This window comes from Lemur catta, chromosome 17, assembly GCF_020740605.2.
Source record: "Lemur catta isolate mLemCat1 chromosome 17, mLemCat1.pri, whole genome shotgun sequence".
Lineage (NCBI taxonomy): Eukaryota > Metazoa > Chordata > Mammalia > Primates > Lemuridae > Lemur > Lemur catta.
In genome coordinates this window covers 38889695-38916397 of record NC_059144.1, presented here as the reverse complement: position 1 = coordinate 38916397, position 26703 = coordinate 38889695, and the positions used below count along the sequence as shown (strand labels likewise).

At 53.2% G+C, this 26703-nt stretch overlaps 1 protein-coding gene across 1 annotated transcript in view; it reads left to right on the top strand.

The window, feature by feature from the left end:
- CDH22 (cadherin 22) overlaps positions 1–26703 on the top strand; it is a 121987-nt gene that overhangs the window by 25200 nt on the left and 70084 nt on the right. The gene's annotated exons all lie outside the window — the stretch shown is intronic.

Below are 26703 nucleotides of genomic sequence, written 5' to 3'. Positions count from 1 at the left end.
TGGCTCGACAGATGTGTCTGTGACAAACGAGAAAGAGAAAAGCTGACCATTTCCCTTTGTTGGCGACCAGCCTTCGCAATCATGTGCTCTGTGTTTGTCGGAGGGCTTACATGGGTCGGTTTGTGAGTTGACATAAAAACTTGTTTCTGCCAAGTGATTCAGGTGAGCTGGGAATTTCCTTGAGACCTGTGTCAATGCTCACTGAATACAAAGGCGAATGTTGTATGCCCAAGAAAGGCTCTGACAGTGACAAGAGAGTATCAGGGTAGGTGTATGAGATTTTTGTGGCTCACAAAACATATTCTCAATTTATACACACACACACACACACACACACACACACACACACACACATACACACATACACACATATATCACAGGTTTTCTCTCCATACCATATAAAATCCTAGCATCTTTCAAGATCCAGTGCAGTCACTGCATGCTTCCCTGGTCCCTCCCCCCCAGGTGTCTCACAGGAATAGAGGGAATCTCAGGGCCCCATCTGTCACCTGAGACTCACCGCAGCCTCCTCATGGGTCTTCCCACCTCCAGTCTTGTCCCTTCCAAAGCCACACTCCACACAGCATGTCCTTTCTAAAACCTACTTAACCGTGTCTTTCCCTTGATTAAACCTTCAATGGCTCCCCGCTGCCCTCAAGGTAGAGTTCAGGATGGCCCCAGGGGCCTGACCCCAGCAATCAGTTGCGATTGGGAGGACCCTTGCTTGTGAGCAGGTCTGCCACCCCAGGTAGACTGTGGTGACTTTTCCTCTTGTCACTGATAATTTATTTAACCCCACAAACTTTCTGAAGCCAAATCACAAACTTCCCTGAGCACCTACTTTGTGTCGGGTACTGCGGCTGGTACAGGGTTCAGAGGTGAGTCGGACACCGCCCAGGGCTATCCAGGCCCGTGGTCAGAGTTGGGGAAGCTGTTGGGAGGGGAAGAGAGAGCAGGAACTAACATTCATGGAACACCTACTGTGCACACGTTGCCCACAGCAACCTGCAAACTAGGTATTACTTTGCAGAGCGAGGAAGTGGCTCACTCGCCGTCACCTGCTGGTAAGTGACAGAGCTGGGATTCAAACCCAGGTCTCTCTGAGTCCGATATCCAAGGTCTATCCTTAGCACCACACTGCCTCCCAGAGAAGAGTGGGTGAGGGTCTCGAGAGAGGGCACCCCCCGAGACCATATGGCTGAGGTCTTTGGGGCCAGCTCAGGTGGGACTGTGGGACTTCTGCCTGGAGACTGCAGGCCCCTTGAGAAGGAGCTAGGAGGACAGAGCCTCTGCCGTCATTATGCTAATGACAGCATTAGCCAGTAGGCAGCTTAAAAGGCCTTTTTAACCCCATAGCCTGAAGCAGTTGAAAGAGAGGCCCAGGCTATGGAACCCGACAGCCCCAGGTGTGAATCCTGGCTCAACCCCACCACAGATGTGTGACCTGGGACAAATCACTTCACCTCTCTGCGCCCCAGTTACCTCCTCAGTAGAACAGAAATTACAATCCATCCCTCAAAGTCTCGTTGAGAGGCTGGAGGCCGGTCACGTGAGTAAAAAAAATGCTCTGTCAACTAGAAAATGAATTACATATTCTCTATGCACATATAATTTGGTCCTCCAAACAATTTAGTGAAATAGGCAGGGCAGGAATTTTTTAAACTTGTGAATTTCTTTTAAAAAATTAATTTTAATTTTATAAGAAATACATGAATCCCTTGTCTCAGAAATCGGGACAGTGCGCTGTGGACGGAGCCGAAGTCCCTTCCCCGCTGCCTCCCATCCGGGCCCCTCCCACTTCCTCGGTGCTAACTCCAGGGATGAGTTTAGTGTGTGTCACTGCAGACCATTTTTAGACTCCTGCATGTATTATGTGTACCCACAGAAAATAACTCGCATTGTTTTGTATTTTTTAATGTAAATGGATTCATACTGATGTATCACTCTGCAATTTGCTTTTTTCTCTCCAACGTTTCTGAGAGCTATCAATGTTGACATATATAGCTCCGGTTCATTCCATTTAAGTGGCTGTATTCCATCATCTGAATATGCTCCATTTTATCTGTCCACTCCCTCCCAGCAGACACGTAGGATGTTTTCCCTCTTCCCCTTATTAGCAGGAGGGCTGCGGTGACTATCTAGGTACACATCTCCCGGCACGCTCCTGAGTCATGGGTTTTATACATTTTCAGTTTTAACAGACCAGGTTGGGCTTATTGATAATGATAATAGTTACACGCTGAGCTTTTGCTGTGTTCTAGGAGCGTCACATGCATTACCTCATTTAGCCCCCACAGGACAGCCACAAGGGAGCAATGGTTGTCTCTAGTTTTCAGATGGGAACACAGGTCCAGAGACAGGCAGGATTTACTGAGAGCCACGTAGCTGGGACAGTGTCTGGACCAGAACTTAGATTCCTGAGCCCAGCCCAGCCCCCGCCCCCAGCAGTGGTCTCTCCCTCTGCTCGTGAGGGTTTCAGGCAAGGGTCTCTGGGAAGATGCACTGGGCCATTCTGGACCCAGAGCTACAAAATTCCAGGTGGCAGGTATCTTCTGGTGGTAGGAAATGTGTCCGTGCGGGTTCTCTGGGCCAGGAGGCCCCTTGTGAGTCTTCTTTAATCTGAAGCTGGGAAGGGCACTGAACCATGGAATCTAGTCTCCTGGAGGTGGGCGGGCCTTTGAGGGGAAACTGAGGCCCAGGGACCAGAGTGGAGAGGACTCACTGAAGGCCACATAAGCCAGAGATGAGCAGAGGTGGAGGCTGCCTGGGCGGTTGATTGAAGGGCCTGGGAGCCTGGGCCAGGTCGGTTGCCAATATAAGGTGCAAACCAGCCGCTGTCCCCAGAAGGCCACTGCCAAACAGGAGGGAGTGGGAGGGTGGTTCTGCAGGGAGCACCCAGGAGCCCAGGGAGTGAGGCCTCCTGGCCCCAGCTCCCTGCCCCTGCCCCCTGGTCCACGTGTCACCTGTCAGCACCATGGAGTGTCCTTCCTCTTGACTGGCCTTGCCTCCCGCCTCCTCAATCTTCTGCACTTGCTCGCCCTCCCATCAGCGCTGAGCACACTCAGCTCTCTCTCCTTTAAGAAAACCCTCCCTCGGCCCTACCTTCCTCTCCAGCTACCGCCCCCTCCCTCCTTCCTTTGCAGCCGACTTATCAAGTTGTCTCGCTTCCCTCTCTCCCACTCACTGCTCACCCACTCCAATCTGGTGTCCGCCTGCCCCCTCCCCGTGGCAACTGTCTCAAGGTCACCTGCGGCCTCCCGGGTGACACCCCATCCTGGATCCCTTCACCCCTCACCGCTGCTTGGCCTGTCATTGGCACCGGATGCTGGAGCCAGGCTCCCCTCCAGCCTCTCCCTGTCTGACTTCACTAGCCACCCTCTCCTCTCCCCGGGTTCGCCTCCCACCTCCCTGGCCGCCTCTGCTCAACTTACCTCCTCACCTGCTCCTTAATTTGTTTAAAAACATTGATTAGTTCCAACAGATACAAAGAAGTATAGGGAAAAAAATGACTTTAACTCTCACCCACCAGTTATTTCCCCAATAAAATCTTTTTAAAAATAGATGTGCTGTGTGGGCCACACATGCGGGGCTGTGCTCTGTACACAGAGGACAGAGGACACGGTGAGGCCACCCTCCCCACCCTCCGCCTGCTCTCCAGATGTGAACCCCGCCAACACTGTCTTAGAATGCCTTCCAGAGAAGTGTTTTGTTCATATGCCAGCATGTATGTCTTGATATTATTTCTATTTACACCCAAGAGGTCATTCTAACAGCCCGGTTTGTTCTTCTGCCACCCTTTACATCTTGGGGCTGTCCTGGGCCTGTTTTTACTCCTCGTGCTGTCTCGAGCCATCTCAGCCACCATGAGGTGGTGTCTTTGTGGAGTTCAGGGCCAAATCACTTCTTGCCGGCTTTAATTTCTTCCCTGGGTTCCAGACCCACACATTCAACTGTGCATTTGGTATCTCTACTTGGGTGGAGAAACTCGCGCATTTGTAGATCTTGCAGCTTCCCTGGAAAACTGAAAACCGGCTCCTCCGCTCACTTTCCCTGGCCCCCTCCACCCCCTTCTCCCCAAATAGCTCCACCGCTCACCCGAGCCAGCAACCTAGGAGTCAGCCCTGAAAGCCCAACATCGTTGTCAGGCTGTGTCTGAACCGTGGACACACCACTTATGTGCGTGGAGCCACTCGGTGTCTCCGATTCCTCATCTGTACAATGGAGGTGACAACAGTCCCTTCCTCACAGTGTTGTGGTTGACATGTGGATTAAAGGCGAGAGGACTGTAAGGCACTCGGAGCTGCCCTCCCTGGCACTCAGGCTCTGCTCCATAGATGCTGGCCGTGCTCGTTAGCATCCACGAGCCGCCCTTTCCGACCACCTACATCCAGCCAATCGCCCACGACTGTCAATTCTCCCAGCCGGGCTGGCGTAACTGCCTCCTACCCTGCCTCTCTGAATCAACTCCGGCCCCTCAATCTGTTCTGCTCTTGACAGCTGGAATGATCCTTTAAAAGGTAAATCTAATCACTGTCACTCCCCCGTTTAAACCCTTCAGGGTTCACTGGCACATCTCAAGTCCAGGGTCTCTCCTGTGGCTTAGGGCGCTGCAGAGATGCAGCTGGAGAGTCCCAGCTGCGTGTGGCCAGCATCTTCTCTGATTGGTGAGTGCCCTGCTGGGCTGACTGTGACATATTTGGATGTGCCCGAGGTCCTCTGCAGTCTGGCACCGGCCACCTCACCAGCTACGTCTCTCCTTTGTCCCCCTCATAGTTCATGTTTCGGCTGCAACAGACGTCTCATACTTCCCCAAACAGGACGATGCACTTTCTCTCTGACCTCCGGGTCATCAGACATGCTGTCCCCTGGATGTGAACACCTCTTTCTCCCTCGCCACCTGGCCAATTCCTGCCTATCCAGTAGGTCACTCTCGAAAATGACCCTCGCTCATCCTGCTCTCAGAGCAGCCTTTTGTAAAGTTTTTCCCATTCACAATTTCTTGGGGATGGGGATGGGGGGCGTCCCCTCTAAGATTGATTTAAATTTTTTTCTTGCCCAGGTCTCTCTACACTAAAATGCAAGCCACCCAGGGGCCAGGGACTTGCTTGTCCAATGCACTGCTCTACGCTCAGCTCCTGGCACAGAGAGGGTGTCCAGACAACGTTTGTTGAATCACTGATTAATTCATTCACTCGACAAATATTTGTTGAGCACCTTTCTGTGCCAGATACTATTCTCTGCCCTAAGGGTACATCAGTGAATCCGAGCGACAAAAACTCCTATCCCAGTGAAGCGCATACGTGCTGGTGAGGAAAGAGGGAGACAAAAAAAAAAAAGCATCATAAACAAGTGAACCACATCATATGTTAGAAGGTGGTGAGAGCATAGGAAATAAGGAGTAGAGACAGGGGAGTTGGCAGAGGCTTGGAGAGGGGCTGTGATCTTAGGTGGAGAGGTCGGGTTACTTTTCACGGACAAGATGATTGACATTTGGACAAAGATATTCGTGGGGGAGGGAGGGGGCCCTGCAGAGATTGGGAGAAGAGCATCCAGGCAGAGGGAACAGCCACTGCAAAGCCTGTGGGTGGGAGCCTGTCCGCTGTGTTTGAGAACCCAGCAGGCTAGCAGGGCTGGGGCAGAGCGAGTGGGGCGAGAGCAGGAGGAGATGCGTTCAGAGGGGCCACCAGGGCAGATCTGGTAGGACCCTGTAGGAACCCTGGCTAAACTCTATTCCGAGAGAAATGAGAGCCACTTTTTCCCCCCGATAGCTTTATTGAGGTATAATTTACATACTATAAAATTCACCCATTGTCAGCACAATTCAATGAGCTTTAGTGAATGACAGAGTTGTGCAACTGTTAATTACCACCACCATCCCGTTTTAGAACATTTCTTTTACCCCAAAAACACCCTTTGTGGCCATCTGTAGTCTATCCCCATCCCCACCCCCGGTCCCAGGCAACGACGAATCTGCTTTCTGCCTATAGATTTGCCTTTTCTGGACATTTCCTATAAACAACGTCATCCAAGATGCGTTTTGTTTTCGCATCCGGCTTCCTTCCTTGGGCATAATGTTCCTGAGGCGCAGCCGTGACACAGCGGACGTCGGAAGTCGATCCCTGTTCATTGGTTAATAGTACTCCTCCACGCCATGTGCCATTTGCTTACCCGTTGGCCGGGGAGAGGCTTCGGGGCTGTTTCCACTTTTTGGCTATGTTGAATCATGCTGCTCTGAACATTTGCATACAAGTCTTCTCGTGGACATATGTTTTCATTTCTCTTGGATAGATACCTAGGAGTGGAATTGTTGGATCGTATCGTAAATTTATGTTTAACTTTTTAAGAAACTACCAAACTGTCTTCCAAATGGGCTGCCATGTGGAGAATGGTCTAGAGTAGAACAAGGATAGAAGCTGAGAGATCAGTTTTGTTAACATCATTTGTTAAAGAAACCCACTGGGTGCAAGGAGAATGGAGTTAGAACTGTCACCAGTAACCTGGGCGCCTGGTGTCCAGGTTTGCAGCAAAGACCCCTGTTGAGGACCCAGGGCTGGGAACCCCTGGCTGCAAACCCAGCCTTCCCAGCCCCAGAAAGGAGCAGGGAGGCGTATCATAAGCCTACCCCTCCCTCCACGCTGCCCAATCCCCAGACAGCTTCCACGAAGCCAAAGCGTGAAAATCCCCAGTTTGGAGAAGAATCGGCATCAAGCATGACTGTTCGAAGCTGCAGAGCCCTCTCCCCCCCGGGGAGATGACAAAATTTTCTTTGCAATTAAAATTCCTTTGAAACTGGGACCAAGGAAAATGCAGAGGAAAAAGCTTTTTAAACTAAGGGAAATACTCTTCTGTAGCAATTACCATGTGTGCATTTCAACAAAAGCTGTTTCCTCCTCTCTCCTCCCTCCTCCTTTCTCCCTCCTCCCTCCTCCCTCCTCCTAGTGGCTGCTGGGAACTGCTCCTTCTTGGGCTCGGCTGCTGCCTTCACACTGGGCTCCGTGGCCTCCCTTGGCCCCTTTCCATGGCTGGTCCCTGCTTCTCTGCCCACTCTTAGCTCTTGGATTCCTCATATGTTCCAGCCTCCAGCTCAGGCCTTTACTTACAACGTCCACTCCCTGTGAGTCCTCCTTTCCCAGCGCAGTGGCTCAACTGCCAAGATGCAGTTCCATCTTCGTGCTCATCCTGGTCATATCCGTTACCCTGCCATTTTTCCTCCCCATCCCCGTGGGTCTTTCCCTCCTCTGAGCTCACGGCCCTGCTTCTCTGTACAGCTCACTGAGCTCTAACCACAGTGCTCTGTTAGTGTCTTGGCCTGTGAGTGTGACATTCGATGCATTAGAAAGAGCAGGGACATTGGACACCTGGGTTCACTTCACTCATTCAGTCAGCAAACATGTATTGAGGCATTATGATGCACTGTGCTAAAGTCCTAGGGATTTCTGTGTTTAGAACAGGAGGCTAGGTTTTTTGGACTAACCCTTTGGCCAAAAAGAGCTCAGAATGCTGGATAAAATATAAAAAGCATCTTATTAAAGCATCAAAGAGCTGACAAGTAAGCTCTTTGTAAGGAATTACTAGGAATTATTAGGTCAAAACTGAAGGAAAAACAGAAACCCAGAGAAGTGAGAGAGCATAGAAACTGCTTTTGTCCTGAGGGCATTTGCTGATCCCAGAAAATTTGAATTTGTTTTTTGATGATCTCACAGCATAAGGGGAATTGAAATCAAAGTTCATGGCCTGAACGAGGTGGGAAATCAAGTGGGTGACCCTCAGCAAAATAAACTGGGACTCCAAAGGGCTTTACCTTGGGGTAAGGGTGAGCCAGAGATAATCCAGCCTTGAGTCACGGATTGAACGCCTCATCCATGCAACTCCAGTGTGCCAGGGATCCTCAAGCTTTTAATTTTATTTAAAGTAATCCCAGAACGGTAGCACCCACAGCCAAATGAAAATTCTTTTTAGAAGAAAATACCTTCATCCTGGGCTTCAAATTCTTTCTTAAAATAAAATTCCAAGTACAATGGCCAACATGCAGTCAAAGATAACCAGACACACCAGCAAACAATGCATGATGAGCTAAGCACCAGAAGTACAATGTGAGCAAACAAATGACATCCCTTGCCTCCAGCAGGGATGACAGATGTCAGCACTGTATCAAGGGTACTAACAACCTCTGCATTGCCTGGTAGAGTCAATTCTCTGTCCTCGGTTTACTTTTTCCTCTCAGCAGCTTCCAACATGCTGACCCCTAGTTCTGCTCTTGGTTTCCGTGACACATAGTCTCTTGAGTGGCCTCCAACCTCACTGGCAGCTCCTTCTCGATCGTGTGCTTCCTTCTCCTCCTTTATTTCATGGCCCCAGGGTTCACATCTGGGTCATCTCTCCCCAGGTGATCTCATTCATTTCCTTAGCATTAAATATCTACATACTGATGAATCTCAGATTTATATCTCCAGCCTGGACCTCTCCTTGGAGTTCCAGACTGTTCCATTCATCTGTCTGCCGCACTTCTCCACATGCATATCTCAGGAACAGCTCAAACATAGTGTAGTCAAAAAGGAACCCTGGCTTCCTTCCCAAACTTCCCTCCCCAAATTTGCTCCAGCATGGGAAGTGTCACCACCATCCAGCGTTAAGCCAAAACCTCAGCGTCATCTTGAATCCCTGGTTTGAATTAGGGTAGAGATGGAGAAGATGCAAAGTGATCAATTTGGAGAGTTATTTGGAAGGCAAAGTGGGCCAGACTTAGTAGGTAGCCCATTGGGGGTGCAGGATGAGAGAGGTCAGCCCAACTTCTAGCCTCTGACTTGGACCACTTGACAGATAAGGGTGCCATTCCCTGAGGTGGAAATCCCTGGAGAAGAGCCAGTTTTAAGAAAGATGAATGTATATTTGGCTTTGGATATGTTGAGTTGGAGGTTTCTTAGAGGCATCTACGTAGAGGTGTTGAGGAGGCATTTGTATATTTATCCATGGACTTCAGAGCAGAGGTTAGGATGGGAATAGTAAGGTTGGGGTCATCACAGCAATGGTGGTAATTGATGAGACTGGGCATGGATGAGATTGCCCAGGGAAAGAGTAAGGAGTTTGCAGGTGGGAGGGAGGAGGTTGCACTCACAAAGAGATACAGAAGGAATTATTACAGAGAGAGGAGGGAGCCTGGTTGTTTAGTTTTATATTCTAAGTGCTGCTGACAGTCAAGTAAGATGAAGACTAGAGAATTTCCACTGGATTTAGCAACATGGCGGTCAAGGTGACCTTAGTGAGCCCTCTTGGTGCCTGTCGGGAGTGAAAGGCAGATGGCAATGGGGTGGGAAGAAGGGGGAGGTGAGGAAAGAAGGTAGTGTGTATGATCAGACTTTTGAGAAGTTTTGCTCTTAAGGGAAGAGGTTGATGGGTATCGGGAGGTATGTGCTTGTTTTTTGTCTTTTAAAGAATAGAATGTACCTGAGCATGCTTAAATGCTGATGTCCATGAGCTCATCAGACAGGGTTGAAGATAAGGCAGGGGCAGGGAGAATCCACAGTATAATTCTTCTCAGATTCCAGGAAGGCATGCGTGGGCCTGCGCAAGAGGAGGGACATTTCCTCTGTTGCAAAGAGGAATAATAGAGGCTGGACATAGATGTGTTTCCTCATCTGTAAAATGGGTCAATGACAGTGGCTACCTCGGAGGCCCGTGGTGGGGCTCTGATGAGTGGATGTTTCCGGCGGGCTCAGCCCAGGGTGGTCTCGGCAGGTGGCAAAAGCCCCACAAGCAGCAGCTGCGATCGTTACCTTTCCCTCTCGTGACTCCGATCCACTCTGGCTTAGGTGGATGACAATAAGCAAACCTCACTTGGTTACAATACCTGACTCTTTCCAGAGGATACTTTTACAGTCATCATTTCCTCGAGCTTTACAACAAACCTGGAAGGATTCATTTTCCCTGTTTTCCAGAAGACGACACTGAGGCTCAGAGAGGTGATGTGACCTGCCCAAGGTCTGGTAGCAGCAAACCTGGGAGTCCAGCCTGAGTCCGGCTGCCAACCCCTCTTCCCCCATTCCAGCTCATGCTTCTCTGTAAAGATGAACATGGATTTAGGGTCTTACCACTTTCCCTTACGTAGCCGATACAGTGTAGCCCCGTATCTGAGCTCTGTGTCCTTCAATACTTGCAGTGTGCCCTGGAGAAAGGGATGGAGAATCCCTGACTAGAATCCACAGCTTTACAGTCAGGAAGGGATGGATTAAGGTTTGAGGAAGGTGCCAGTCTCCACTTGCTTTCTTGTGCTAGCCTGAGACCGGAGATTAGGGAAGAAGATGACATACCTGCCAGCTCTGTCGTTAGTCAGAGGAGGGAATAAAGTCAGCCTCCCTCAGGCCTGGCTCAGTGCTGCCTAACTGTCACCCCTCACAGTCTGGGGGTGATTTGGCCACACCGGATGGCAGCCTGCAGTGCCACATCCAAGCCTGGGGAGGCAGGACCCGGGGGAAATACTCTCTCCCTGTTTCTTCCCTCATCTGCTCCAGGCACAGCCAGGTCAGAATGAGTGTTCCCACGTCCAAGTGCAGACCCAGCCCCTTGGCAAGGTGCCCAGCCTGGCTGCACCTCACCTTTCTGCCTGTTCCCCCAGACACCCTGCACATTCCTCCCACCAAGACTTTGCTCGAGCATTGCCCTCTGCCTGGAATTCCCTTCCCCTTTGAGCTATATGGTGAACTCTTTCTTATCCATCAAGGATCAGTTCACGTGCCTCCTGCTGCAGGAAGCCAACCTGACTCCCTAAGATAAAGCAAGCACTTATTGAGCACCCACTGCATACTGGTGCCTGGGTTAGGCTCTGGGGTATGGAGATGAATCAGACTCCAAGCCCTGCCTCCGAGGTCCAGGGTTGTAATCCAATAAGAAGAAGTCCCTGATGATGTGGATTGTCCCTAGGAAGTGACAATCCAGGGGAGATGCTGCCCTCAGGACCCAAGCCCAAGAATGACAGCGACAGGCCAGTTTCCGTGCTGGAGTGGGCACCTGAACCTCTCCCTGGCATATTGGCTCCACTTAGTGTCTCTTGTCTGCGTGCCCATCCACAAATGGGCCCTGTGGGGTGGACAGAGGCAGCACGGAGCCAGAGAGCCCCTGGCTGGGAGCATAGCTCCGATTTCAGACTGCCTGTGTGATCTTGGGGAAGTCACCTGACCTCTCTGTGCTTCATCCCCATGGCAACATGGCAACAGCAATAGGACCAGCCTCACAGGCTTGTGTGAGAATTAAGTAGATGCTTAGAATGGGGGCACCAAGCACTCGATGAACATTAGTTCTTCTTATTACAATTCGTTATTTTCTTGGGAGAAGACTTGGGACCCACTATCAACTCAGCCTGCACACTAAAGAAATTCATCCCCTCTCTGGGCCTCTGTCCATCAGGAAAATGAGGAAAATTGTGGATTTCCAGCTTTGATATTCTGGCACAGTCATTGCAGGGGGAGGGGAGTGGATGAGAGAGACCCAGGGGCAGAGCCGGGCACTGAGCAGGGAGGACACACGCGCAGCCTAGTGTCGGTGAGCCTTGAGACATAAGTGTGCAGAGGGAGTTAGCTCCAGATCCTGGAGGACCTTATGTGCCAAAACAATGCTTTCAAGGGCCAACAGGGCCTGATCATTATTTGGTGACTATGTCTAATCATGGGGAAGACAATGGGCCCTCGGAAGAGGAGTGATCTCCCCGTCACCAGGAGAATGCAAGCAGGGGCTGAGATCTAAGAGAGAATTCAAACATCAGATGGACGGACCAAGGCCTAAAACTCCCTGGAAGCAGCAGCTGTGGGGGAGGCGGCGAGCCAGAGTGCTTAAGCTCCTCAGCCCCGGAGTTCACTGCTTCCTTGGCATGTGACCTTGGCAGTGACCTCATGCTCCCGGCCCGCCCACAGTTTGCCCATCTATAAAATGGGGTAATGATAGTGTCTGCGCGGTGTCATTGTGAGGATTAGATGTGATAGCACTCAAGTGCTGGTGATTGCTGGGGTTACTGTCATCGGTCTGCCTCGGCCTCTGAAAGCCCAGTCTGCGTCCCTGGCCTCTCCTCTCCCCGTCCCGGGAGGGAGCCGCGGGCCGCGCTGGAGTCTGGGGCTGCCGAAGCCCCAGCCCGCAGCCTCCCTGAGGAGCTCGCCATGGTTACCAGCTGCTGCAAGGAGAGGCCATAAATCCCGAGCAGGGGTGGTGGGAGGGAGGGAACCCGCGTGTGGGGCGGGAATGGGGGCAGCTAAGTGGAATTGAATCTTGTTTAAGGAGGAGGCCCACGCCTCCCCGGGCCTGTAATTTACTGCGAGGTTGACAAGATGAAAGCGGAATTTTCAGTGGCATAATCGCCGGGACCTCAGGGAGCTGCGGGAGATGAGCTGCGAGGCAGGCGGTGGCTGCCGGGCTCTAAGTGAGATCTGGGGCGCTGATCCCGCTGCGATCACCGCAGGCGGCAGACCCGGGCTCCCAGGGCTCCAGGGCTCCAGGGCTCTGGGGCTCCAGGCCCACCAGGGCCCGCTGGGTAAGCCCAGGCTCAGGCCACGTCTTGCCTGCTGTCGTCTCTAGAGCTCAGGTTGTCCCTGAGTTTCCAACAGATTTTATGTAGCGAAACATACCACCCAGGACGGCTGTGACCCCAGGATGGCTACAACTGTGAGGCTGCTGACAGCTCTCAGCTGAGTCTCTTCTCTGGAGCCCTCGGCCATAGTGAGCTGTCTCGCCCCAGGTCATGGCCCTGGGGGGATGGGGACCCATGTTCAATGTCTGATAGATGCATGGATTGGCAGGCCTGCCCCTTTCCTCACCTTGGAGCACCCCAGCTCCTCGGTTCCCGTGGGGCCAGCTGTGGCCTCTGCTGAGACAGCAGTGTAGTTCGGCTTCTCACCGTGTGGGCCCGCTTCCCTCGCCCCTTCCACCATGCCCGCAGAGCTCCCCCAGTAAACCTCCAGCAGGCAAAGCTCTGCCTCAGAGCCCGTTTCCAGGGAGCCAGACCTGAGGCCTGCCTTCCGTCACCGTCACCTGGAGGTTTGTTTTAAAGCAGCATTTGCATGCAGTGTTTGGGTGGGATAATGGAAACCTTTTACAGGTGGGGAGACTGTGGCCCAGAGAGGGAAGAAACCCATTCAAGGTGACACGTGATGTTAGGGGCAGAAGCTGGCACTCCAGACTCCCAGCTCACTAGTGCAACTCCTCCATTTTACAGATGGGAAGACTGAGGGCCAGAGAGTTAGCGGATGCAATTCAGCTGCAGCACAGAGTCGGGAAATGGAGGCAGTATGCTGGGATGACAGCTCACCCTTTGGGAGTTGGACCCTAGGCAGGTGGTCTTGAGCAAGCCACCTCCCCTTGTTCATCAGTGACTGGAGAGACCAAAGCCATCTCAGGAGGATGGTGGGAGGATTGTCCAAAACAATAAGGGATCGCACTGGTTGTGCAGAGGTGAGCCCTTCACACATAGCTTGTTGAATCGCTATGAAAGTGGGTAACGCTTAGTTCAAGGTTGGGCACACAGTAAGTGCACAATACTTGCTTGCTGTCTATTCCACAACTACCTGCTCCAGGGGCTCACCGGTCAGCATCAGAACCTGCTGCGGGGCTGCCCCAGACCTAGGCCAGGCTCTGGTGCCAGACTTCCCTAGTTCAAGTCCCAGCTTCCCCCCTTCCTGGCTATAACCTTGGACAAGTGGCTTCACCTCTCTGTGCCCCAGTTTCTTCATCTGCAAATAACAATAGTAATAAAACAGATCATGACACTGATGAAGCCAGGTAACCCCAGTTCCCACAAAGCTGTCCCTCGCACAGATGGCTGCAGGGCCACTGGAGGCCACTTCAATTGTCACACCAGCCCAGAGGGTAGTGTGTCACCAAGTAAGGTGCTTAGCACAGGGGTCGATAAGTACAGCCTCTTCTTTTTAGCTCATCAAATGCGTAAGTCCCTGGCACACGGAAAGCGCCCTATAGATGTCGCCTGTTAGTATTACAGTCGTCTTTGCTGGATCAGATGCACCAGGGGCCTGGAATATGCATTTTGAACAAGGTTCCTCTTGTTATGCCACCAGCATGACCCTGGTTCTCCGATGAACCCTGGGGACCACACTTTGACCTTCCATTGTCCAGAGGCCCAGAGAGGGCAGGGACTTGCCCAAGGTCACCCAGCATGGTGGGATCAAAGCCAAGTTCCAACCTAGTCCACTTGCCTTCCGGCCTAGAGAACTTTCTCCTGTACCACAAAGGGACAGATTCCTTAATGTCATCTTCTCGGGTTGCAATAAAAATTAACTGCCCTGAATATGTGCATTATCAATGCAGCTCCAAGGTAGACAAGGGGCTAAGGGAGGCTAGAAAGAAATGTGTCACACGTGCCCCTGGGATATCCAGGCAGGCTCCGTAATGGCTCCGAGGAGAGCCCCCACCTGCAGGTCTCCTCTGCCTTGGTGAGACACAGCGCCGGGCACGGGGAAGGTGCACCACAACCTTGGGTGAGCAGAGCTGAGGCTGGGGCTTGGCCTCTGCCCAACCCAGTACCAGTCCCCCTGCCCACACAGCTGTGCATCCCACAGACAGCTGCAGGGCCACTCGGAGCCACCTCAGTTCTCACCCAGCCCAGAGGTGGTGTTTTCCTATCCCCGTGAGAGGGGAGGTAAGGCCTTCTCCCCCAATGTGAGCGTGCGTGTAGCTCCCAGGGGTAGCAGATGGAATGATGGGAGACAGACAGCCAAGGAGGTGGAACAAGAGGAGGAGAAGGAAGCAGAAGAGAAGAAGATAGCAGGGAAAGAGGAGGCCCGCTAGAAGGAAGAGCAGGAGAAAAAAGAGAAAAAGGAGAACGATGGGATGGATTTATAAACTGTGTCGTGGAGCACCAGGCATGGTGCCGTGGAGTACTACACAGCAGGGAAAAGGAACTCGAGCCGGCACAGAGACACAGCTCACACGCATGATGCCGGCTGAGCAAAAGATGCAAAAATGTGTATACAGCGTGATTCCAGGTCAAAACCAAGCAAAGCGAGACTGAGACATTTGGGAAAGCAAGTTAGGTGGTAAACGATGAAGAAATGCAAGGAAATGGTTATCCTAAAAGCCAGGATGGAGGAACCTGTGGGTTATGGTCGGGAAGGGACACACAATGGGGGGCTTCTGAGGAGGGGCCATTTTCAGCATTTTGATCAAAAGGTGGACTCATGGGTTCATTTTATAATTCTTAGTTAATCTGTGCATTTGTGATTTGTGCAGTTTTGGGTATCGAAAGGCTGAATTTTATGATTTTAACTGATTATGAAAAGTAGAGAAAGAGGAGGAGGAGGAGGAGGGACAAAGAGTAAGGAGGAGGAGGAGGCGGTTTGGAGGGAGAAAGGCCTCCTGGGGCTCTGCTTGGCTGGCACCACAGCAGGGCCCTGCCCCCCATCCGGCCGCGTTTGTAAAATGGAATAAATATTGACACGGCCAGGATGGTATTCAATTTGTCCTGATCACTGGGCTGCGGTGAGTTCTGACAGGGCGCGGTGTAAAACAGCAGCTCGGGATGTAATTTCTACTGTCAACATGATGTAGAGCGCGGCTCTGCCTGCGGTACCAGCGTGCGGGTGGGGCGGGGGCGGGGTGCGAGACAGGTGCTGGCCGGGGGCACCTGGGGTGCAGGGTCCAAAAGCCTGCGCCCCTACAGGTGAGCAGTGCCGGCCCGGGGTGCGTGTGCACGTGCGTGTGCGTACTCATGCACGTTCAGAACTTGCATGGGAGGGCAGGTCTTGAGGAGGGACCCAGGTCTCGGTAGGTCACGCCAAGCGTGGTGGGCGGAGGCCATGGTTCACGCTCAAAGCCAAATGTAGGTCTGTCCTTCCCAGGCCACTGAGCACCTCCCTGCCCATCCTCCTTTCCCTCCCCCAGCCAGAGCTTGTTTGAATTCCAGATCCACCACCAACTAGCTGTGTGAACTTGGGCAAGTCCCTCTACCTCTCTGAGCTGCTGTCCCTTCTTCTGGAATAGAAATTTTAAAGAGAGCTGTTGTAAGAACTCAGTCAGGTCACTGATATAAAGTGCCCTGCATGGAACTAAGTGTTACCTCTTATTATTAGCTAATTGATGGCACCGTGCCTGGCACATAGTAAAAGCACTATAAATGTTATCTATCATCATTCTCACCGACTCAGAATCTGCTCGACATATGCAACCTGCCTCCCTCTTTCCCTCTCCATGCCTTCCATCTGCCAAGGCTGTTCCCCAAAGGAACAGAGCTTGGGACAAATCCCACTGTGTGCCATTGCCCCAGCGTTCTTATTGGAGTGAAATGAGGTTGTGAAGGGGGTAATGAGAACTTGCTTTATGGGGTTACTGTGAGGAATAAACAAGGTAATGCACATAAAGTGCGAGAACAGTGCCCGGCTCTGAGTAGGTGATCAATAAATGTCAGCTAACACAAAAATAAAAACCAGGAAGTCATTCTCAATGTCCCTCCCTCCCTCATCCCTTACGTCCAATCCATCACCAAGTCTGGTCCATTTTGCTTCCTAAATATTTCAGATCTGTCACCTTGTCTCCATCCCGTGCTGGCCTCCCTGGCCCGAGCCACTATCGTTCTTTCCCAGGCCCTGCCTCCTCCTCCTCCCTGGTCCCGTGCTTCCAGCCTTGCACATCAAGCAACAAGCACAGCGATCGCTGTATAAAGGCACAGCTTTGAACACATCTCTGCAGACAAACTCTTCAGTGCCAAAATCTGAGCTCCCCCAGCCCCATCATCGGCTGTGTCTCCCCTTCACACTCTCCTCTGCCCACGACCTTTCAGTGCCCTGAGCACGGCTTCGCACATCCTCTTACCTGTGGCGGAGTGCGCCTCACTCCTCCTCTAGGTTTCAGCTCAGAAGCCCCTTTCTCAGGGAACTGTTCCCTGACTGGCCCCGCTCATCCCTAACAAGGTTGGGGGTCCTCTATGCAGGGGTTCCCCGTACTTTCTTTTTGTAGAACTTGACCCAGTTGGTACTCACGCATTTATTTGTGAGGTTATTGGATTAATGAACACATCTCCCCCTACACACGTGTATGCATGTGTGTGCATGTACACACACACACACACACACACACACACACACGGAATGGAAGGCCATGGGGCAGGGACTTAGTCTGACTTGCTCACTGCTGCATCCTTAGCCTCCAGCACAGGGCCCGGCACATAGTAGATGCTCAATAAATATCTGATGAATCATTGAATGGAACAAACAGGAGGAAACAATACGAACATAGAGGACAGTCTGGGGGAGGGGGAGGCAGTCACCAGGCAACACTACTGTGCGTCCATCCATCCATCCACGCATGCCTTCACCCATTCACTCACTCATTCAGTAGTGCTGGCTCCGAGCACAACACTGCGGTGTGAGTTGAAGCGCAGAGAACAATAATGGAGACGCCACAGCCAGTGGGCAGAGTGCTGAGACCGAGCGAGACAAAGGAGAGCTGGTTCTGAGCCCATGGTGTGAGCTCACCGGGCTCGGGGACAAGGCAGGGAGCCTGCATGGGGAGAGGGCAGTGCGGCTGGGCCCTGAAGGTGGATCAGGGTTGGACACTGGGCAACGAGGGCTCCTGGCAGAGGGAACAGCAGGAGCCAGGCCCAGAGGCATGAGAGAAGTAAACAGCAGGTGGTTCCATCTGCCCGGGGAGAGAGGCACATGAAGCGAGGTGGTGACAGTGACATAGAGCAGGCAGATCCAGACCACACAGGGCCTCGGGTGACTACATGTGTAGTGGCTAAAGGGACAGACTTCAGAGCTGACAGACCAGGGCTCAGAGCCAGGCCCACAACATGCCAGTTGTGTGACTGCGGGCAAGTCATGTAAACTCTTTGCGCCTCAGTTTCCTCCTCTAAAAAATGAAGGCAAATAACAGTAGCCACCTCAAAAGGTCGTGTGTGGCATCATTGAGCACAAAAACCCTTTTGTTGCTCTAAATGGTGACTAACAAAGGCAGGCCTGAGTCTGGGACTTATTGCAAAGGTGAAAGGGAGAGGGGGGAGGTTTGGGACAGGAGAACCGCCCAGACTGAGCTAGGCTTCATGGAAGCATAGACTGGGGGGGGGGTGTCCTGGGGCCCCTGGGACAGCCCTTGCAGGTGAGGTGACTGTGTACACAGAGTGCGTAAGGCCCCAGCTCTGATCATCTGCTCTCCCCTTGACCTCCCACCTTGCCTTCCTGGGTACTGGGCAGCTACCAAGCCCAGAAGCGTCGGCATCTCCAGCCCCCGCCAGACACACTCAGAGCTGTCAACACCCTTGCTCCCGACAATTCACGTGCACCCCCCATGCCCCAGTTACAGTCTCAGACTCAGCCCACTCAGAGTGGGCCCCCAGCCACTCACTGGCTCCACACTTACTGAGCACCTACTGTGTGCAGGGAGTCGCCCGAGGTGCTGGGATGCAGTGTGCACATGTGCTGCTCCTGCACGTGTCAGCGACACAGATGCACACGGGTGCTCAGCCACACACGTGCTCATGCATGCCACAGGCACACCAGGGCAGTAACTGGCTGCCTCCCTCATGTGTGGCTCCACGGTGCCTTCCTCCTAGGGGCAGGGGAGCAACGGAAGGTGGGCAGAGACAAGGTGGCAACAGGAGCTGCCCCAACAGCTCCTGCGTTACACCGGGGTCCATTCTGGCCCAGAGGGAGAGCACTGAGCTGGCAGAAATAATTTTCCCCCAAGGAGAAGGCGGCAGCCAAGGACAGAGAGCTCTGGGCTCGGGATCCAGCGGGCACGGTGCCCTTGGGACTTGAGGGGGCAGACAGGAGCCAGACTGCCAGGCGCAGCTCCCGCTGGCAGACCTGGGAGCCAGGCAGGCATGGAGACGGGACACGTAGGAGCCAGGTGTGCCAGGTGGAGTGAGCGAGTGAATGAGTGAGCAGCCGAATGAGCGGCCTCTCTCGGCAACGCCCCTTCCCGCAGGCACCAGTCTAGCACCGGAGCAGCAGGCCCTGCCCTCGCGCCGTACGAGGAGGCTTCACTCCTCTTGGAATGGGGGGCACTTATGGGCCTGACTAGCAGGTGTTAAAGAAATGCATGAGTGAGTAAATAAATGACTGAGTGGACGAATATCTCTAACTCCCGTTACCCGGCCAGGATCCTTTGTACATAATAATGGTCCAGTCATATCTGTCAAGTGACCAGAAATAACAATGCAACACTAGTCATCATCACGTTAGCTAACATTTATTGCCAAACACTGTGGCTCACTTCACATGCGTCGGCTCATTTATTCCTTACGTCGGCCCTAGGAGGTAGCGCCATTATCCCCACTTCTCAGATGAGAACACTGAGGCTCGGAGAAATGGAGAAAATTACCAAGGTCACACATATAGTAAAATAATGAAACTAGAACTCAAACCCTGGTCTGGCTTTGGCCCTTGTGGTCTTAGGTCCCCTGAATGTTCAATCCTGTCCCAGAGATAGAGCCTAGGAGGGCTAGCAGGAACTGTGAGAAGAGGTGGGGTGGGCAGCCCCAGGCTGTACCAGGAAGACACTTCTGCTTTGTCCTGCCTGGGGGTCACTGTGTCCAGCCCTTCTTCTTGGTGTTGGCAGGGTGAGAGGCCAGGAAACCAATTTGGGATGGGCAGGATAAGAAACCCGTCCCCTGTCCCCAGGGAGACAGCCAGATGACAAAGGAGAGCCTGGAGCCACTGAGCTGGCATTCATACAGCCTCGGTAGCGATGGTGCCAGGGCACTGAGAAATTAAAAAAGGACACACTGGCCACCCAGCCCAGGCTCCGGAAGGACACAGTGTGGGCAGCAGCTGTGATGCCCAGAGCACAGTCGGAGCTGCAGCAAATCAGCAGAGCTGGCAGCTCCTCTGTGAGTGGAAAGTCATGTTGCCCAAGCAGCCTCTGAAGTCCGTCTGGAGCAAGCCTGTCCTGAGTCCCTCCCGGGCCCCAGTTCTGTGCTTGGCTCTGCCAGGTGTGTGCTGGGGAGTGAGGGAAGGGATGGAAGAAGGAGTAGGCATGGTCTTTGTCCTTCGGAAGCTTGCCACCACGTCTGACAGCAAACCCCGGAGGCAGCCCCAGCCACACAGCTCCGAAGGAGTTCAGAGAAGAGAGAATGAGAGTCTGGAGGAGTGAGGGCTGGAACTGGATTCAAGACCCAGAATGGGTTAATTCAGTGGTCCAACAACATCTTCAAAGACATAGATTGTTCCCTCTTTTCTTAGTAGATCTCTTTGGCCTCTTGGAATAGCTCTCTTCATCATCCCAAAATGGCTGCTGTTGGTCCAGCCATCACCTTCTCACACATGCAGAAAATAATAAGTTTTTCCTTCAGGCATCTCTTCTCTAAGAGTAAAAAAGAATTTTCTCCAAAACTGCCCAGAAGATATACCTTTATATTTTATTGACCAGAATGGTGTCACATGATTGTACCAATTACTGATGGGAAGAGGGAAATGGCTCTTATTGGTTTAGACTAATCACTGTTCACAGATGAGGGGCGGAGCACATGGCCACGCTGAGGGTGAATATTAAAATGAAACGGAAACAAGAAAGGATGGGGGATGAATTGGCTGTTTGCAGCCAGCCATGTCATTTGTATTTCCTGTCACTCTTTTTACACACCATAAACCCAGCCCTACTATTCCATTGACTATTCTCCGTTCATGCCCTGAGGTTTCCTCTGCTCGTGCTCTTTCTTCCTGCCATTTCCAACTCCATCTCCCTATGTCCAAATCCTCCTCATCGTATGAGGTTTAGCTCCAATGCCTCCTTCTCCAGGCAGCCCTCCGTGGTCACCCAGGTAGACGTGACCTCCTCTGAGCCTTCACGTCTATGCATGAGTTTCCTGTGCTTTCCATTTTCCATGTTCTGTTTTACTTGTTGGGCTCTTTGTTTGTTTTATTTAACATTGGTCTCTCCTGCTCATCTGTGGCTCTATGCGTTTACCTTTCAGGACCTGGCAGATAGTAGTTCTCGCGAGGCGTTGGTTCACTGACAAATGAGCAACTGCCAGAGCTTTCTCTCACTTGGATCTGGTGACTGGGCCACAGGCCCGTTAAGACTCATTTATCAAATTTGCCAAGGACCCAGCCCAGGGCTTGGCACACAGTAGGAGCTCAATAAGTGTTCATTGAATAGATAAATGAGTAAATGGTACACGTGAGGTGCTCTGTAAATGCTGAATGAATGTTGCCACCCTCTAGATGGTGAGCTCTTGAGGGAAGGATTGTGTCTTCATGTCTCCATCATCCCAAGAGTCCCTAACACCCTGTCCGGCTCATTAGGGGATGCTCTGTAAGAGTCTGTGGACTGAATGAATGGCTCTACCCTCGGCTCTGACTATTGAGAGCAGGGATCATATCCGGCCTCCTCCCGTGGCTGAAAAGTCAGCACTTACACGTGGCAAGGCTGAAATGTGGGAGAAAATGTCTCATCACTACTGGTAGACACTGCTGTCCCACACCCCCTGAAAAAGACGCAGCCCTGGTCACCCTAGCCCCTGCCCCAGGGATCCCTCCCATGTTCCAGCATCCAAAGGGGCAATCCCTGGCCCGGCAGGGGCTCTGGAGCCCTGCGTGTGCAGTTACTGCGGCTGGTGTCTATGCTATATCAAGTTGTTAAATATTTCCCATCTCGCCCCTGCCTGCTCTGTGTACCCAACAGAGTGACAGAGCCTCGATGGGACCCGGAGCACAGCAGGAACCAGATGACTGCCAGAAGACTGGAGCCGTAGGGCGTCTCCCCGCGGCTGTGTGGGAGCTGGGAGGCGGGTGGCCACAGCCCAGGGCTGGGGGCTGCCCTCTTCTTCCCGTATCCACTAGAGAGACCCGCAACCCCCGGCAGGAGCAGCGAGGCTCTGCCAGGTCACAGGATTCTGGGCGGGGGCAGAGCCTGACCTGTCCTGCTTGGGGGCTCAGGGCCCACAGGGGGCCAAGCAGATGAATGGTGGTGGCTCTGTGACAGTCCAGGCAAAGGTGGGTGAGTCTGGCTGGGCCCCAGGGCAGGAGAGATGGGGAGGGTGGGGCAACGGTGCAGGGTCGGGGTGTGCTGGACTCTCTCGAGCAGCCTCACTGGGGTGAGGTTGAGGGGAGGGGGCAAAGGAACCTTCACAAACCCCGAGAGGGGCCGTCACCCACCCATGCACCCACCTCCCCTCCTGCCAGGGTCTCCGCAACCCACTCTGGCCACGCTTGTGCACCGACCACTCCAGCAGGCAGCTCTGATCAAGGTCACTAGTGACTGACTCCAACGGTCAGTTCAAGGTCCACATCTGACTCAGCCTATCAGTAGGGTAACCATTTCCTTTATCCTTCAAACTGGGAGCAAAAGGGGAGGGGGACGCTATTAATAGTTAAGCCGTGGAACTGTCCCAGGCAACGCGGGACAGACAGGCACCCGCTGACAGCTGAGCACTCCCTCCTCACAGGCTTCCCTCTGTTGGCTTCCATGCCCCGCCCCCCTGCCCTGGTCGCACTGTAGCTGTGGGTGGTCCCCAGAGTTTAGTCCCTGGACCTCTTCTCCATCTACGTTCACTCCTTGGTGACCTCAGCCAGTCTCAACTTCAAATACCACCCAAATTCCCACATGGATACCTGCAGCCAGGCCCTCGCCCCGAGCTCCAGGGCACAGGTCCCGCTGCCTGCGGGCTTCTCCGCTCACTGTCCGACAGGCACTTTGACCGGAACACGTCACAGTGAGTCCCCGATCTTCTCCCCACATCTGCTCTTTCCACAGTCATCTTCAGCTCAGTGAAACTCCGCGGTGGCTTAGGCTGAAGCCGCGGTGGCGCTGGGCTCCCCTCTTCCTCTCTTCCTGCCCATTTCAGGCCGCTCAACACACCCTGCAAATCAGCCTCTCCTCCCAGCACCTCCACTGCTCCGTCCAAGCCACCGTCACCGCTCTGCTGACCGCATTGTTGAAACACTCCCCCATGGCCCTCCCAGCCCAGCTGCCCTCTATTTCAACACAACAGCCAGAGTGATCCTTTAAAACATAAATCAGATCACGTCACTCCTCTGCTGAAACCTCCTAGAGGTCCCATCTCACAGTAAAAACCACCCAAAATAGACCCTGCAGGCTCTGACCGCTTCCCCCTCCACGCCTCTCTGACCTCATCTCCTGCTGCCCCCTGCACTTGCTCCACTCCAGCAGCTCTGGGCTCCTTGGTGTTCCTCCTTCACACTCAACATGCACTGACCTCAGGGCCTTTGCACTTGCTGTTGCCTCAGCCTGGAATACTCTTCTCCTGGCTTTGTGCGCAGCCCCCTCCCTCCCTCACTTCAGATCTCCGTATCAATGTCATCTTGATGACAAGGCCTTCCCTGACCACCCTGAATAAATTATCATTTATAATAATAATGATGATGGTGGGGATGATGATAGCTAGATAGATAAACAGCTAATCCCACTCCCCCAGAACTTCTTGTGCCCTTACCCTGCTTACCCTGCTTTGTTTTTCTCATAGCACTCACCCTCACCTGGCATGTTACATGTTTACAGTCTGTGTCCCCCACCTTGCCAGAGCAAGGACTCTACTTGGGATTTTTTTTATGTGCCTAGAACAACAGAGCGGAAACTCACAAATGTTTGTGGAATGAATGAGTGTGCACCGGATATTCATGCACACTCAGTCATATGTGACTGCAGACACATGTCCACATACTCATAGAAACCACATGCATGTACGCAGACCCATGGGCAGACAGATTGTAGGAGGTGAGATTGCAGAGTAGACGCGGCAAAGCCAACATTCACCGAGCCAGGCCAGGGCTCGGTTTTTAACTGCATTTTGGATTAAAGAAGAGCTCTGTATAATGAGTCGAGACGTGCAGCCCAGGGAAGGCCACCGACGTGCCCAAGGTCTCACGGGGAGTCCCAGGAAAGCCGAATGCAGCCCCAGGACTCCACAGCTGCCTCCCCAGACAGACTCTGAATGCCACGCCCACTCAGGAAAAGCAGCTGGAGCACGAAAGGGAGGAAGGGAGAGAGAGGAGAGGCCCAAGTGTTTGCGGCAGCCCTGGCAGGGCTGTGCAGAGCCGCGAGGAGCTGGCAGGCAGCCAGGGAACCTGGCCAACAGCCGCGGGAGGACCTGGGGCTGAGGTATGAAGGTCCAGGAGTGGGAGGGAGAGGGGAGGAGGGGAGGGCCGTGGCCCACCCCTCCAACAGCAGTGCAGGCTGTGCCCTGCACAAGGGAGCAGCTTTGTCCTGCCAACTGTGCCCCCAGCACTGGCCGCATCCATCCAGAAAGGTGCCTTGTCCCATTCCCCAAAGGTGCCCTGTGCCGAGGGGAATCCAGGTCTTGGGTTCGAGGCATTGCTCCGTCACCAAGTACACTTGGTCGAATCCTCCTGGAATCTACTTTCCCCCGTCTCTAAAGTGGGGATTTGATCCCAGGCCTTTGCCTCGGGCAGCCCTGCCACCAAGAGCACCTTCTCCTCCCAACACCCCCCATTCCACATGTCCAAATCCTTGCTGTGCTTCAACTTCAAGTGCCACCTCAGCTCCTTCCAGCCTCCGGACCTTTGCACGTGCCGTTTCCTCTGTGTGGAACTATTTTGTGTCCAGCTCCTTCTCATCCTCCCAGACTCAGCCAAATGTCCCTCCTCTGAGAGGCCCTCCCTGACACCCTATCTAGAACAGCACACTCACTCCATCCCATCCATCACTCTCTCTCCCATCCTTCCTGCTCTGTTGTTCTCCGAAATGCTTAGCACTCCTGATATTATACCGTGGATTCTTCCTTCATTGTGTGTCGCCCCCACCAGAAGGTCAGTTCCATGAGGGCTAGGACTTTATTTTGTTTATTGCTGTGTCCCCAGTGCCCAGTACAGGGACTGGCGTCAGGGAGGTGCAGGTAAATGTTTGTGGAAAGGACAAATGAATAACCAGAAGAAATAAATCTCTCTCTGATACGCAGCTGAATAACTGATTGCATCTTGCTGTCTGTCTCACACACAGAAACGACTTGTAAAGTATGTTGAATGAATGAATAGATGAAATGCATTTCTAGCTCTCTCCCTCGTAGTAGACACTAATGTTTGATGAATGAATGAATGATTGAATCTCTGTGTGTCCCCGCCCCCTTGTAAAAGTTATTATAAACAAAGAAATAAAGGACAGGAGGAAGGGAGGGGAGGAGGGAGAGCAACAGCTGGGTACCTGCAAACATTGGGGATCTCCCCTGGGCCACCCCTCCCTCGCCCACACACCCCTCTCCAGAGGTGGCCCCAGCCTCCCTCCAAACCCTCCCTCCTTCCAGCCCTCGCTTCTGCAGCCCTGCAGGGCTGCGATGGGCCCTGGAGCTGCCTGGCAAAGTCAGGGGGACAGTCCCCACTGTGCATGCAGAGAAGTCATAAGCTCCAGGAAATGAAGGCTTCGGAGCGGCGCCTCCTCCTCACCCATAACTCCAGCCTCATTACAACCAGCCCTGGTCATAATGTGGGGAAGCAAAGCCGGATCCCCAGAGGCGGCAGCACCGATCAGGGATGGCGGAGTGGGGCCACAGAGTTGAGGAGCGCAAAGCGGGGTTCTGGGGATGCCTCCGCATGGCCCGTTAGTTCAGGGTAGGGCCTTGAGGGAAAGGGGGGGCAGCACGTTCCCGACCCTCCTCTCCATCCCTCCCTGTGGACTGTTGACGTTTTCCCCATTCTCATCGCCCAGAAATGCAGTGGAAAAGGCCCCCACCAGCCTCACCTTCTGACAGCTGACTCCCCACCCTGAACCCCCTTCCATAAAGCATTTCTGGACCCAATTCTGGGAAACAGCACTGGGGAGTAAGGCAGCTGCATAATGGGTATAAAACACTGACTTTCAGAGTTGCGACTCACATGAGTTCAAGGCATGGGAGTTGCCCGCTGGGCTGCTGAGTCAAAGGTGGTGGTCTGCATTCCTTCCTCCCTAGATAGAGATCCAGGCTGCTTCCTTTGTCCTCAGGAAGATCTGGCGACGGCCAGGGCATCCCCCCATCCCCTCCACCCAGCCACACACCTCATGCTCCCAAACTACCTCCTTAAACCAGCCAGTCCACTCCCTGACGCAGCACACTCCTCTGCCTGGAACACCACCCCTTCCTTCCTGCCTGCTCAGATGCCCCCTCCTCCAAGAAGCAGCCCTGATTGTTTCCCACTTCCCTGCCCCTTCGAAACACATGTGTCCACTCTCTCCCCTGAGCTCCAGGTGTCTCAGGTTGTCCCCCGCCACACACACACACAATTATAGCCCTGATCACATGCAACCGGTATCTGGGTTGTTACGGGGAGGGGTCTCATCTCCACCCAGCTAAACCCTATGCTTATACACCTTTGTTCCCCATGTCGTTCCCCGAACCTGGCACAGAGTTGAAGTTTGGTGGAATTGAGTTGTTGAACTGAGCGGAATTGGGCCTGGGGGGAGGTGGGGTGGGGACCGAGCCCCTCACCTCCACTCACTCTTCCCCGTGCATAAAACTCCTCCATTAAAGCAGCCTGGCTGTCCCCTGTAAACACCCACATTAAGCCATTATTCATCATTATGGCTTGAGTAGGCGCTAGTCCCTCAGACCCTTTCTTGCTGAGAGCAGGATCTGATGGTGGGGGGAGAGATGGATTGATCTGGGGACCAGCGCTGGGCCAGGAGGGGGGAGGAGGGGCATCGCTCAGCCTCTGGGAAGGAGAGGTTTTCGGGGGGGATGGATGTGGAGACCCCAAAGGCAAGCTCAGAGGGGCTGTGACCCTGCCCAAAGTCACATCACACAGGGTGCCTCCAAGCAAGGCCCTCTGG